The sequence below is a fragment of the Macaca mulatta genome, chromosome 5 (assembly GCF_049350105.2).
Source record: "Macaca mulatta isolate MMU2019108-1 chromosome 5, T2T-MMU8v2.0, whole genome shotgun sequence".
In the NCBI taxonomy this organism is placed as follows: Eukaryota; Metazoa; Chordata; class Mammalia; order Primates; family Cercopithecidae; genus Macaca; species Macaca mulatta.
This window is the reverse complement of record NC_133410.1, coordinates 164,617,693-164,634,344: the sequence shown is the minus strand read 5'-3', so window position 1 is coordinate 164,634,344 and position 16,652 is coordinate 164,617,693.

The window sequence follows — 16,652 nt, the reverse complement described above, 5'->3', positions numbered from 1 at the left end:
TTTTTCTTTGCTTTCATAAACTTACCAAAAAGATAGTATCTAGTAAGGGAGGAGACCACCCCTCATATTGTCTTAAGCCCAATTTCTGCCTCCAAAGAAAGAAGAAGTAAAAACTAAAAGGCAAAAATGAAATCCACAAGCAGACAGCCCAGCGCCACACCCTGGGCCTGGTAGTTAAAGATCGACCCCTGACCTAATCAGTTATGTTATCTATAGATTACAGACATTGTATAGAAAAGCACTGTGAAAATCCCTGTCCTGTTCTGTTCCGTTCTAATTACTGGTGCATGCAGCCCCCAGTCACGTATTCCCTGCTTGCTCAATCAATCATGACCCTCTCACACAGACCCCCTTAGAGTTGTGAGCCCTTAAAAGGGACAGGAATTGCTCACTCGGGGAGCTCAGTTGTTGGAGAGGTGAGTCTTGCCAAAGCTCCCGACCAAATAAAGCCCTTCCTTCTTTAACTCAGTGTCTGAGGGGTTTTGTCTGTGGCTTGTCCTGCTGCACTAGAACTTAACATTATTCAAACTGGACTGTATTCCTTACAATCTCTTATTGTCAGTTATCCTCATACCTGGTCTGTTAGCCCATTCTCACACTGCAATAAATAAATACCTAACGCTGAGTAATTTGTAATGAAAAGAGGTTTAGTTGGCTCACTGTTCCACGCTGTGCAGGAAGCATGACTGGGGAGGCCTCCGAAAACTTATAGTCACGGCAGATGGCAGAGGGGAAGTAGGCACGTCTTCACATGATGGGAGCAGGAGGAAGAAGAGAGCAGAGGAAGAAGTGCTACACGCTCTGAAATAACCAGATCTCGTGAGACTTACTCACTATCATGAGAACAGCAAGGGGGAAATTGCCCCCCATGATCCAATCACCTCACACCAGGCCCCTCCTCCAACATTGGGGATTACAATTTGACATGAGATTTGGACAGGGACACAAATCCAAACCATATCACTTGGTTTCATGAATTCACTCACATTTTTCCCGTCCCTTATATGTCCTTCATTTGTCCAAATTCTATCCAAATGCCTTTCTTATAACTCAGTTTAAATTTCATATATCTCAAGCAGTGTTTTCTGATAAGTAACTGCCCTCTATGAACTATGTAATCAAAACACTCACCACACTGAGGATCCACAAAATGGACCTTATTCTAATAATATCACACTGTAGGGAAAGAAAAATAATTTTCCCTCTGTACTTCACAGTTCTTAGCTGTGTGAAAGGAAAATAAACTTTGGCAAGCCTACTTCCTTTTTTATTCCTAAGTAAGATAGCTACAAAGGTTTAAAAAAAAAAAAAAGCTATGTACTTTCCTCACAATTTGTCCACTAGGAAATTTCTTGTGGGCTTCAAGATTTTTAACCTAAAGCAGTTCTGTTGAATTTCACCCTGGCAACGTAAATTGATAGCTTATCTTCACAGGTGCAGGACAAAAAACAAAACTCAGTCATCCCTCTACTCACCTGAGACAAATGCATATCTGATCGCTTCCTCCACCCTATTGTTTATGTAAAAATGCAGATTCACTGAGCCAGACTAAGGCATAAGTGATGATTCCTCTACCTGCCTCTCAAATGTAAATTGTGTATTCACTGAAAGGCTGATCAAAGACCCGAAAGAATGAAACCTTTTGTCTCTTATCCACCTATGACCTGGAAGCCCGCACTTCAAGTTGTCCCTCGTTTCTGGACCAAACCAATATACATCTTACAAATACTGATTAAGGTCTCATGTCTCCCCAAAATGTAATATGCCAAGCTGTGCCCCGACCAACTTGGGCACATGTTGATAGGATCTCCTGAGGCTGCGTCCTGGGTACAACCTTACCTTTGGCAAAATAAACTTTCTAAATTGATTGAGACCTGTCTCAGATACTTTTGGGTTCACAGCTGTCACTCCCATAACAAAAAGACAGATTCACAAGAGAAAAGCAAAAAAGAATTGTATTAGCATATATTCCTCATGTATACATGGGAGATATCCAGTGAAAATGAGGAACTCTCAGACGTGGCTTAGAATTTAGGCTCAAACACCACCTTCAGTTAAAGACAAAAGAGAGAAGTGGAGGACAGTTATGGAAAGGTGTCCAGGAAAAGTACCCTAAACACCAGTAAGGTTTGTTATGCAGATTTAAATTGATGCCTTCTTCACTGATTCCCTGCTACACCTCTGGTGATTTAGTCTTCCTTCTCCTTCTGGGAGAGAGAGAGAGAGAGAGAGAGAGAGAGAGAGAGAGAGAGAGACATCCTTACAAATGGAAATATCCTTATAGATGTAAATTTCTCTTGCAGAAGGGTAACTTCCACTTTGTTTTCATAGCTTCTCTGGTGTCTTTGTCTGTCTGTTATGTCTCAAAATAATCAGCTCAAAACCATCCTTATGCCAAAAAGCCATATTTGGGGTGATGTATCCTTGTTACAACATCTTATATTTCTCCCTACTGCTCTTTAGTTTGTCCAAATATTAATTGTCTGAAGAAAAATGCCTGGATCAAAGACTTCTCAGTTAACTCTTTGAATATCCATCACATCCTGTGTAGAGCGGGTACCCAGTAAATGTTAATTTACTAATAGCTTAGTAAGTAAACTCACTTTGATTTCACAAGTACTATTGTATTTCAGGTTTGCTTTGTGTCCTGGTACTTTTTCACAGACAAAATGATGATCAGCCATCAATTTTTAATTTATTTCTCTGTAAAAAAATGAATGCTAAACTGGTAATTAGCTTCAGGAATTAAAGTAGATTTAGTGACCATTTTTATATACGAACTCTTCCTGTGGGCATTTCCCCTATTTTTATACATTACATTTACTATTAATAGAACTCATAGTATGTCTTTTCATGCGTTCGATGGCTTTTATGTCAGCCAGAGTATTGAAGTGGTTTCCTGTAGTACTGTCAAAGCTTTTCTACTTTTTTCTGGCCCGCTCATCTTTTTCCAGAAAGCCAGTGTGATGGCCTCCTATAGTGCTGTTGTGTTTATTCCAACAGTCACACAAGAACAATCAACCAGATAAAGGAAAGCACATCATACGAAATTTTGTTTTGAGTTTAAAGAGCACGTCTGGACATTCACAAAAAGAAACGCTTTGCCCAGTAGAAAAATACATTTATTAAGTTCTTTGTAAGCCTTTGCCTCTAATCTAAAATGGTGTTTGAGCAACAGCTGCTCATCTCTGTTACAATTTTGAGTCACTTAGTTTCCACAAATCCTAATATGTAACTGGGCCTATGAAATACTAAGGAGGCTATTCATCTGGATCTAATATTTTAATATTCTCTTTTGTGCATTTAGTTTTCACTGGAGGTAAGTAGAGACAATGCAAATGCACACATTCAAAGAATAAAGGCTTGAAAGCTGAGCCCCTATGCATTGAAATGGAGCAAGCTACAACTATTGGAGCAAAATATCTACCAATTAACCCTATCTGCCTTTCGCACAATCCTTCCTTTATACTAACACACATGAACTATAGGTAGGCTCAGTAAAATTCATCAATTAATGGGGCTAAACAAATTAAAAGTTTTGTCAACTACCTTATACAACGTCCACATCAAAATATAATAAGTACATAATCTTACATATTAAATGCTTATGTTGAGCCAATGTAACTTCAGAAAAAAATGATTTAATTTCCGCAGATGATATAATAGACTGATGAAAACTTCATGCTGATCCGCAGTGATTAGCAGACCAACATTAGAAAATCTCTGATCTGGATCAAATCTTTTAGAAATAAAGAAACAAACCCAGCACCTTTGAAGAACTCGTACCTAAAAAATTGTGGGACTAGTTAGTGTTTGGTGTGGAATGAAAGAGGTTTTCTTTGTCAGAGGTAAGGTCATGGGCATGCATGTTGATGTCCTTCTAATGGGTAAGGTTCAATTTATCTTCCATTCACAAAAGTGCTTTTTTTTTTTTTTTTTTTTTAACCTGAGACAGAGTTTCGCTCTTGTTGCCCAGGCTGGAGTGCAATGGCACAATCTCGGCTCAGGGCAACCTCCATCTCCTGGGTTCAAGTGATTCCCCTGCCTCAGCCTCCCAAGTAGCTGATTACAGGCATGTGCCACCATGCCCAGCTAATTTCATATTTCTAGTAGAGATGGGTTTCTCCATATTGGTCAGGCTGGTCTCCAACTCCCCACCTCAGGTAATCTGCCCGCCTCGTGCTGGGATTACAGGCATGAGCCATCTTGCCCAGCCTAAAAGTGCCCTTTTAATGGTCAAATGATTTTGATGGTTTAACCAATTTCCAGAAGTTGACTTTATTTCTAGAAAACCTACGATTAAGGATAATATTGCCACTAAACATTTCACCTTGGCAACAATAAAAATCCTCATAGTTTTGGGAATTATCAAGGTCAATTACCCTCCTTATTTCCTGTGCAACCACAAATGACAATTATTTATAAATACCTGGAAAAGAACTTCGTTTGCTATCTATCTAGATGTCACTCTGGAAAATTCTTATAGTTTAAAATCAAATGAATAGACCATGAGTAGGATGACTGTACAATTTATTATCACAAACCAGGACATGTTGAGAGTGAAAGGATGCTATTAGTAATTATGCCAAGACAACAGAGGCCATCTGGATAGTCTCAGACAAACTGGGACTTATTGTCACACTGGTCACATTTTCCATGTAGTTTTAAGACAAAAATCCAAATTTGAGACAATAAATGATGATGAAATTTTCTGTGTCCCTGAAGATGGCAAAATTATGAGTTATTAATAAATCATTTCGTAATGTGAACAGAAAAAGCTGTAGGAACCCTTACAGAGTTATAAAATAAAAAACTAGAAATAATCTTTCAAAATTATTTTACTTACCTATATTGGTGCTGTTGGATTGTGTATTTTTTTCCTGAATGCAAAGAAAAAGCTTTATTTAATTTCCAAAAACATGTGAACTCATCTAAAATGTGATACATTAGAATATTTGATGTGATTATGTATTTACAAAAAAAAAAAAAAAAACCTAGGCAATATATTATTTACCACAATCATATGTGAAATCCCATAATAATAATAATAAAGGTATCCTATTCAGTGTCCTATTCAGGACACGTGGAATGATATGTGAGAAAAACAGAAGGAAGAAAGAAATGACATACATTCTTGAAAACAGTTTTTAAAGAGCAGAGTGTCAAGAATGAAAATACATATGAACTTAGAATTCACTGAATCCAATAAAACACTAATTTTTGTTAATATACTTAAATGTTCCTTTTTCAGGTTTAAAAATTTTAATCAGGAGTTGGACAATTTTTTGACTATAATAGTATTTATAGAAAGAGTGACTTAAATATTTACCTTGAGTTATGTGACCCTAGAGTCTATTGTACTCAGTCCTACATGTACTGTGATAGCCATAGAGAGAATTTGATGACTCCTTTTCCTTTGTTTTTTCTTTCCTCCCTTTCTTTCTTCATTCTTTCTTCCTTTAATTTTTTTTCTTTTTTAACCAAAAGCATTGCCATGGAAAGTCAGTATATAAACAATTCTTTGTATGAGATTGTCATGGCCTTAGTGTAGGAGGCAGTTCTCAGAATACTTGCTTGAGATGCTAGTCACATATCATGGGACCCCAATATTTGATGAAACCTTCTACTGTTAAATTACAACTGAGATTTGAAATGTGACTCAAAGACTCTGTATAATGAATTTTGAATGTCAATTTAGTGAGTCTTTCTGCAGTACACCACACGAATTTTTAAATTGCCTTTTAGGTCTACCAGAAACAAACAAAACTAACAAACCCAGCATTTTTAATCCTAGTACTAAATATCAGAGACTGATACAGACATTATTTATCATACTTAATAAATGCATTATGATTTCAAGTACTGTGTCAAAATTAAGTACACAACCATCTCAAAGACCTAAATGTTTAACAAAAAATAAACACTGACCACATCAAATCAGTATTTTAAATAATTAGATAAGATTACCATTTAAAAATAGTGTTGAGCTATTTAATGTTCAGTAAAACATCATTTGGTTCATGCAGATGCTCCTATAACAAAAGGCAAATTAACAAGAGAAAAGCATAACATTTATTTAATCAAAGTTTTACGTGACATGGAATTCCTCATAAATTAAGGTCCAAACACCTTGAGACACTGTGTATTTTTATGCTAAGTCTGATGAAAGAAGTAGGTAATTGTAGAGAAATATGATTGAACCAAAAAGTAGCCATGATCTAATTGTGACAAACTGGGGGGTGGTGCCGGCAGTGGGCGGGTCGGGCTCCACAAGGCCTGTTTGTTCACATTCTCTTGGTTTCTTTGAGTAGTACTCATTTCTTCCGAGAATGAGGCCAGACACTTGTCACATGATGGTCTTACACCCTACTCCCAGAATAGGTGGATCAGAGGGTAACCTTCCTCGGTTTGATGGTTTGCTTTGGGGAATAGGGGGGAGGAAGTCAGAGAGACTTTCTTGCTTTCTGAAGCCCATCTGTCTTCTTCAGCTTGAAAACAAAAGCGCCATACTTTTTGGGTATCCGTTCTGAGCCCTGACAATACCAAAGGTTATATTCAGAGAAGCGTCGCTTCCTTCATCCATTCCATTCTGTTTCCTTCCACCACACCGGCCCCATCCCCATTCCCACATTGGTTAAAAGGTACATCCCGGCCAGGAGCGGTGACTCACGCCTGTAATCCCAGCACTTTGGGAGGCCGAGGCGGGTGGATCACGAGGTCAGGAGGTCAAGACCACCCTGGCCAAGATGGTGAAACCCTGTCTCTACTAAAAATACAAAAATTAGCAGGGCATGGTGGCACGTACCTGTAATCCCAGCTACTCAGGAGATTGAGGCAGGAGAATCGCTTGAACCCGGTAGGCAGATGTTGCAGTGAGCCAAGATAGCGCCACTGCACTCCAGCCTGCGAGACAGAGCGAGACTCCATCTCAAAAAAAAAAACAAAAACAAAAAAACAAAAAGCAAAGCACATCCTTAGTTTCTGGTGTGTCCGCCTTCTGTTTCTTTTGACAAAAAGTAGCAGATACATGTTTATATTCTTATAGCCCCTCGTTTCTTTCACAAAAGTAGAATATTATGTATACTCCGTATATTTTACTTTCTTAATTCATCAAAATATCCTGGAAATCTTTCCATATAAGTTCATAGAGATTGTTCTCAGTCTTTTTACAGCTAAATATATTACATTACAGCTAAGTAGATGTCCATTCAACTAACTGCAGGGTAGGAAATTTTAACAGTGGAAATGTTTATTTTCATGTTCTGTTTTGTTTCTTACAGTAGCTTTGTATAATTGTTGCTTTTTTTTTTTTTTTTTTTTTTTTTTTGCAATTTCTGGACAGTTTGCAAGTCTGGAGTCGTTACAATATTTCTACTTTAGGAGTACTCACTCACTCCGGCATAGGGAGGTGCAGTTTCTTTAATGGGTGACCATTTTGGGGTTTGATGTATGTTAGTGTTCTCTTTTGTTCTTGTGTGATTCTTATTTTCTACCTATTTCCCATTTTTTCCTTCTTCTTCTTTTTTTTTTTTTTTTTTTTGAGACAGAGTTTTGCTCTTGTTGCCCAGGCTAGAGTGCAATGGTGCGATCTCAGCTTACCACAACCTCCACCTCCTGGGTTCAAACGATTCTCCTGCATCAGCCTCCCGAGTACCAGGGATTACAGGCATGTGCAACCACGCCTGGCTAATTTTGTATTTTTAGTAGAGACAGGATTTCTCCGTGTTTGTCAGGCTGGTCTCGAACTCCCGACCTCAGGTGATCCACCTGCCTTGGCCTCTCAAAGTTCTGGGATTACAGGCCTGAGCCACCGAGCCTGGCCCTTTCTTTCTTCTTTACCATCATATCTCCAACAGTGCCTCTCCCTTTCCATTTACTTACTCTCTCAGAATAAAGTATCTCCTTCTGAGACTGCCGCTTCAGATCTTTCCAGCTTCCTCCACACTTTCCAGATTTTCCCTAATAGCCTTGCTATGATCTGAACTATTCTAGACCATTTTTCAGTATTTCATAAATGTTGGGTTTTCTCTTTTCTCCTCCTGTTTTCTGTGCATTTTTCTCAAACTCCAACCATTGTGCTCTCATTCTTATATTTTAAGCTCTAGAGTTAGCTCTAATAAAATATTATATTTATTTCTGTATTTGCAGGTCATACTTTGTGGATTTATTTTGTTCTCTTTATTGTCCTGTGGACAGATTCAGATGTATAAAGCTACAATTGTCCTAGAAAAAATAGAGGTTCTTATCCAAGAGCAACCAGAAAATTATTCCCTTCTAAGAAATATTTTTTGACTAGTGTAAAAATAGGCAACTGTATTATCTGATACTATTTATTTATTTATTTTTGAGATGGAGTCTCACTCTGTTGCCCAGGCTGGAGTGCAATGGCATGATTTCGACTCACAGCAACCTCCGACTCCCAGGTTCAAGTGATTCTCCTGCCTCGGCCTCCCGAGTAGCTGGGATTATAGGTGTCTGCCACCATACCCAGCTAATTTAATTTTTGTATTTTTAGTAGAGACGGGGTTTCACCATGTTGGCCAAGCTGTTCTTGAACTCCTGACTTCAGGCGATCCACCTGCCTCTACCTTCTAAATGCCGAGTTTACAGGCGTGAGCCACCGTGCCTGGCCTTATTATGTGATATTTAAAATGTTGCTTAAACTATCATCTTCCTTCCTGGAATTTTGGTCAAGCTCTCTTCGAAGAAGGGGATTTAGGGAACTTAATGCATACTAAATGCTTCTTGTTTCAGCTGTTATTATCATAAATTAATGTTGAATTTTTGAAGGCCTTTTCTGCTTCTAAAAAGATGGTTTTTTAAAAAAATAATTCGTTAAATGCAATGAATTATATTTTTAGATTTCCTGATGTGGAGCCACTTTTTCATCCTGGATAAAGCCAACTTGATCATTCTGTGTTGCTTTATTTATACATGACTGCTTTTTTGCTAGTAGTGTATCACTATCCAAAAAGTAGCAGTATCAGTGTTAACAAGGGAGTCTGGACTGTTTTATTGTTTTGCCTCATAAGTGGATGAATGTAATTATCACAGGAATGGGTTTGTTGTTGTGAGAGTAGCTCGTTATAAAAGAGATTTCAGCTCTCAATTGCTCTCTCCCGCTCCTTGGCCTTCTTCCTTCTGCCACAGGATAATGCAGCAAGAAAATCCTCACCAGGAGTGGGACCCTCAGCCTTAGGCTTCCCGGCCTCCAGAGCTGTAGGAAGCAGCTATCTGGTTTGTTTGTTTGTTTGTTCGTTTTGTGTGTGTGTGTGTGTGTGTGTGTGTGTGTGTTTATAAATTAACCTAGTTTGTGGTATTCCATCACAGAAACACAAAATGAACTAAGACAGCTGTGGGTAGTCACACTGGCTGATAACTGTTCATAACATTAGCACAGGCACATAGACAGTACATGTCACTCTACAAATATTGGAATCTGCTTAATGTATTAATTCTGAAAGAGATGTGTTAAACTTACTAGTTTAGTGAATTCATCTACTTCACCTTTTACTTCTGATAGTTTTGCATTCAACTATTTTGAAGTTATGTTATTAGGTGCACAAAGGTTTAGAGTCTTACTATTCCTCTAGTGATTTTGTTTCATTACTGATTTACTCCAACTTCTAACATTTTATTTCTAATTGTCTGTATTGCTATGTTTCTCCCTACCTCTCTTATTTTTGTTCAGTTGAACTGATTTATTTTTTGTTTGTTCACTTCACTTTTACTACTTTGGAAGTTATACTCTTATTTCTGGTCTTTTACTAGGTATTTTTATATACTTTACTGGATATTTTTACACATTTTACTTAGAGAACTCCCAATTAATAATTTGCTTTATACCACTCTTCTCAAAGTACAGACTCAGATAAGTTCTGATTCTGCAATTTGTTGTTTATCTGTCTCTCACATCAGTGCTTTTTTGTTCACGTGTTTGTGATTCTTGATTGCAATCACACTCTGCGTCAATATTTTGTATCAGAGTTTTTGAGGCTATTTTTAAAGTGAATTCATTTTAAATTCCTCACATAGTAAGATACAGCAGATTTCCTAGAGCAAAAGTGGGCTTCGAGTTTTTACTTCTCTACAGTTTTATTTACCCATCCTTTCTGTATTCTTATTTGTCTTCCTTTTAATTACTATCAATGATTTTAAAATATTTTAAGTATCCTATACAGTATTTTTAAATGCACTGTACATCTAATTTGCTGTATTGATAGAGAAAGGAATCAATATATGCACTTGCTCCTGGAGTTATGATGTGATTTAGTACCCATAAAGCCATCATAAGATGAAAAGATCCTCAGTTGAAAACACATTTAATACACCTAGCCTACCAAACATTACAGCTTCCCCTAGCTTACCTTAAATGTGCTCAGAATGCTTACATTAGCCTACAGTTATGCAAACTCTTTGAACACAAAGCTTATTTTGTAATAAGGTTATTATAAAGAACTTTGAACCAAAATTCAAAATTTAAAGTATGGTTTCTACTGAATGTGTATTGCTTTCATACCACTATAAAGTCAAAAAACACTAAACTTAAACATTATAATTTGGGGACTGTCTGTAAGTCTTTTTCTGAAGCAATCATTAAAGACTACAGAATGAGACACGAATAACTCAAAAGGATTTTTAAGCAAAATCTGTCGTTGTCTAAGAGACAATATCACATAATAGTATTGCCTACAGAGTTTTTTCTATCTTCTGCTGTTGAGATTTTTCTTTTGTTCCTGATAGTTCAGCCATGAAGAGCTTTACCATTTTAAAATGGGCAGACAAAAGGGAAGATTATTACCTAGCCAAGCTCTGACAGATAACTGCAAAAGGGATGCTTCTTATACAAACCAGACAATTAGTGGTTGTGAAATCCAATTTGTTATTCTTTTCACATTCAAGGCACCTAAAGCCAACTGGCTGTTGTTTTCTCTTTCCTTTCCCCTGGAATAACACCAAAATATAGGAAGTATACATCATTTTATACACTAAAATATAGTGTTTTCTAAATTTTAGTGTTTATACATCTGTGTGTGTGTACATATAGAAAGAGAGAGAGGGAGATGTTTTCTTCCATTTATTAAGTACACAAAAATTATCTTCTTTAGCAGAATGCCTAGAGCCTTCAATGACCATATACCAAAAGCAATAGTGACAAGTAATGAATTCTCTCTCTTCTCAGGTGAAGAAAGAATTGGAATGGTGGAAAAATATCTAGATGCCTCTCAGTCTACAAGAGGATAGTCTTAGTGTCTCCAGAAACAATAGTCCTTAAGATATTTCTACCTGAGCAACAGGAAATAATGCTTTAACTTCCAATGGGATCATGGGCTATAGTAAGGATGTTGCTGGAGTTGCTTGTGGCATTATTTTCTGGTCAGTGAGAGCAGCTCCTTGCAGACTGAAAATATCATGAAGAAGCAAAGCTGGAAAATTGAAAAACAGAGACTAGGTGATATCACTTATTTATCCATGCCTAAATATAGCACTTCATTCAATATTTAGTTCCACAAGGCAATATATTTCCTTCTCCTTTATTCATATTTTTCATTTTGTTTCTGTTATTTGAAAACAAAATCAATCATACTAACAAAATCTTCCTTTCATAATCACCCAGCAAATGGTTTATACACATTAATTTTGCTATATATAGCAAAATTTTACGTGTTATAAAATTTATACACGTTAATTTTGTTATATATAGCAAGATTAATGTATATAAACATAAGTTAACACATCAGATATCTATATGTATGTACACACATACACTAGTATATGTACATACAGTACACACATACATATCAAGCAATCCTCCCACTTTGCCCTCACAAAATGCTGGGATTACAGGCAAGAGCTGCCACACCAGGGTTATATCATTTTGGATCTATCTTTTCATTTGTCATTATATCTTTTTAGGTCTAGTCATATAAATCTAATTATTTTCAAAAGTAAAATGAAGACTGTAATGTATTCAGTAGTTTCCTTCTTTACAAACGTTACAAACTTAAAAGTTTAGGTTTTTAATAGATTGCAAACCATGCTGAAAAACACCAAATATGGCACTGATTTTAACAAGGTAAGTAAGTACTGGAGTTTATTCAGGAAAGAATTTGGCAATAAAGTAGAAATAGAAGTTGATATCAGACTATCATAACTAGCTTCACCGGCTTAGGTAATTTACTAAGATTCCTTGAGCCTTACTATAGTAACTTAAAATTAGATACTTAAACTATCAAATACAGTAAATAAATTTCCAATTCTTTACACTATTGGCTTATTGAAATGCTATATTAAGAGAGATTCTAAAGTCATGTTTTTCCACAGCAGAAAATGTGTTATAAAATAAGAAAGAAGTGGCAGATGTGGCACATGTGTGTCACCTAGTTCCAACTTAACATTTTATTACTATAACTTAAAAGATGGTACGAGAACTGAAATGTTATATGAGAGTCATTTAAAGAAACTTGTTGTTCACCTTAGGAAAAGAGAAAACTAGAAGAATATATTCTTTCAAATATTTGACTTGAGTTCCTTAATAGAAGAGAGCTAGAATTACTTGTTGGAAATTATGATAAGATTTTGACTTCAAAAGAAAAAGAAATTCTAGTAATGAGAGTGTCTATTAATCAAACAAGGTGCTTTTTTGTTGGATTTATTGGCAAGAAGCTAGATCACTATAGAGGCTGCTTCAGAAATTACTTGTATGAGAACAATAAAATAAAGAATATTTAATACATGTCAGACACCATGTTAATAATTTTCACATACATAACATGATAGTAGGTGATTAGAATCAGTTTTCACACATAATAGACACTCTGTACCCATCATGGTGGAGTAGAAGGAAAAACAGTTATTGATCAGTCTGAGAAGACAATAGTTTTGAATGCATTTTCAAACTAATTTATCCCCATAGATAAGCCAACTTTAATTAATTCACATACACTTTCAGCTAATATTCTGTCAGAATTTCTCTTACAAAGCTTCATCTCAAACCCTGTCTGACATATCAAGGAAGAGAAAAACAAAGCTATGAGGTAAAACTAAGTCAACCAGCTGCCAACTTAAATACATTTCTTCTATTCTCAAATTGTCTTAGCTCACTTAGAGAAAAACTGCAGCAAAAGAAAAATAGTCCTCTAGGGAAAAATAATGTTGCAAAGCACTAAAGTCTTCAAATTTCAAAGGAAAAAAATAGTTATTTATATTACATAGAAATACTGTTTTTTTAATCACAAATACGAGCTAATTTCTTTTTAAGCCCATATTCTTTCTTTTTTGTTTTATTCTTAATTGGCATATAAAATGGTACATATTTATGGGATACAGTACAATATTTCAATACATGTATATAATATATGATATTAGGACAATTATCATATCAATCACCTCAAACATTAATAATTTTTTATGGTGAGAACATTTAAAATCCTCCCTTCAAGCTATTTTGAAATATACAATAGATTATTGTTAACTATAGTCACCCTACTGTGAAATGGAACATTAGAACTTATTCCTCCTATCTAACTGTAACTCTGTATCCATTTCCCAACATCTCCACTCTCCCCCTACCGTTCCCATTCTCTGGTAGCCACATTTCTACTCTCTACTTCTATGGGATCAATGTTTGTAGATTTCACATATGAGTAAGACTGTGCCATATCTGTCTTTCTATGACTGGCTTCTTTCACTTAAAATAATGTTCTCTAGACTCATCCATGTTGCCAGAAATGATAGGATTTCATGCTTCATTATGACTGAAAGGTATTTAATTGTGTAAACATTCTATATTTTCTTTATCTATTCATCTGTTGATAGGCACTTACGGTTGATTCCATATCTTGGCTGATGTAAATAGTGCTTCAACTAACATAGGAATACAGATGTCTCTTTGACATACAGATTTCATTTCCTTTAGATATATACCCACCAGTTGGGAAGTCTGAATCATATAGTAGTTCTATTTTTAATTTTTTGAGAAACCTCACGCTGTTGTCTATAATGGCTGAATTAATTTACATTCCTACCAACAATATATATGTTCCCTTTTCTCTACATCCCCACCAGTATTTGTCATTTTTTGCCTTTTTGATGGTAGTCATTCTAACTGGTAGAATGAAGACTTTCTCTGGACAATATGAAGTTCCCAGAGGTTATATCTTCATTCTGTTACTCCTTTTCTCACAGCATTCATTTTTTTCTCTTCTGGATTATTTTTCCCTTGCTTCAAGTGAAAAATTGGAGCTTCGAAGCATCAATAATGAACCCTTATTTCAGCTCTGCCTTTCTCTTATCTACTCTGCAATGGGACTACGGCACTATGACCCTCAATAGTCAAGCAGAGCAGGGTAGACTCAGTACAAAAAAAAAAAAAAAAATGGTCATCTGCAGATTCTCTTTAATTCTTTGTTTTCCTAGATTGAACAGTTTAGGGCATCAGTTTTTAAGGAGATTAGGGAATAAAGACAGGGAAGATGTGCTTGACTATTCTATAAGAAGTCCTGAAGAATATAAATCAACCATTTTTAAATAATTTATTATTTTCACTCCAAAAGTAACACAATATTCATCTTAACAGAAGTTGGCAATGCAAGATCATGGGATTCCGAAAGACAAAAGAAAGCCATTGAAGGATTTCAAGGCTATAAGAGATACAGTCAGATTTGTTTTTTCAATTCTCTCTAGGTTTATGAAGAATTCCAGTCAACAAAGACTGGCGAATGACTACATGATATTTAAATAGAGAGAATTTAAAATACTAGATTAATGTTAATGACTAATGTCAATTAGATATGTATTCTAAATAACAATATTGTCCACAATGCACAATTTCTTATTTTAGCCAAGTAAGTCATTGAATACATAGGGAAGAGTAGAAGAATCGTGATTAAGGAAATATGGGAAATATTTAAAATAAAAATTTTGGTCTAATTTCCAAAAAGAAAACTAAAAACAAACAAACAAAAAACACCCTTTGAATGCCTTTCTGAATGATCATCTGAGTATTGAAATAGTAAAATCAGCTCAGTTCCTAAGTAGTGTAAAATGCCAATTTTTAAAATAATCATCTCTTTGAACACACACACAAAGCAAATTGCATTTATCATCTAATATGTTAATTTGTTTACATCTAATTTCTCTTATTTTCTGAGATTGCTCTTTCATAGCTCTCATTCCTTTTGTATAGATTTGGGGTGTGTGTGTGTGTGTGTGTGTGTGTGTGTGTACTACTGATCTTATTTCTGTTCCATGTTACTGTGTCCAGAGTTGGTTCCTTCTGGTGGGTTCATGGTCTCGTTGACTTCAAGAATGGAGCTGTGGACCTTCGCAGTGAGTGTTACAGCTCTTAAAGATGGCACGGACCCAAAGAGTGAGCAGCAGCAAGATTTAATGTGAAGAACGAAAGAACAAAGCTTCCACAGTGTGGAATGGGACCTGAGCAGGTTGCCTCTGCAGGCTGGCTTTTATTCCCTTCTTTGTCCCTTGCCATGTTCTGTTTCTGTCCTATCAGAATGCCCTTTGTACAATCCTCCCTGCAATTGACTACTATTAGGATCCTGCTGATTGGTGCGTTTTACAGAGTGCTGACTGGTGCATTTTACAATCCTCTTGCTAGCTACAGGGGGCTGATTGGTATATTTTACAATCCTCTTTAAGACAAAAAAGTTCTCCAAGTCCCCACTGGAACCAGTCATTACTCTTCACCTCTCACCTTCACACCTCTAATTACTAGTTTTCTCATTTGTTTGGCTAGTTTCAGTTTTCAATTCATGTTTAAGAATGGACTTCTGGGTCATTATGCCTAGTTAGCTGTGTGAATTTCCTTCTTTAGACGCTTCAAGAACTTATGTTGTCTGAAAGCTCCATGTTTTGTTCAGCAGCTTCTTATCTGCGATAAACAGGTGGTAGGCAAACTTGCCTTTGGAAAAACTCCATCGAAATGCTATATTTATCCCTTAAGTTCTAGTATCTCCTCTAGAAGCAATAGTTTTCTCCAGTAGAGTTGCCTTTTACTCCCTTTAAAGAAAACATTTCTAGAATTTGCTTGTTGCGGCTGTAAATGCCTGACTTCCTAAGCTCCATGAGTTTAGGGCTGTGGCAGGGCCAGGCAGCTTGTCTCATCCCCATGTAATTTGCATACAGAAAAATCTTCTATTGACATTATTTTATCATATCCATTGTTTTAAAAGCCATGATGCCTCTTTATATTATACTTTAGGTATCAGCTATCTGTGTGGCAGGTATGCAAAATTGCCATGAAAGATTATTCTAGGCCAGAGGCGGTGGCTCACACCTGTAATTCCAGAACTTTAGAAGGCCAAGACTGGCAGATCACACAATCAGGAGTTCAAGTCCAGCCTGACCAACATGGTGAAACCCCATCTTTACCAAAAATACAAAAATTAGCAGGGTGTGGTGGCCCACACCTGTAACCCCAGCTACTCTGTAGGCAGAGGCAGGAGAATCACTTGAACCCAGGAGGTGGAAGTTGCAGTGAGCTGAGATTGTGCCACTACACTCTAGCCTGGAAGACAGAGCAAGACTCCGTCTAAAAACAAACAAACAAACAAAAAGCTTATTCTAAATAGCAAAATGAAAGTATTCTCTGGACAATATTATGAAGTTTTATCAACCATCTCTCTGTCTTTTGG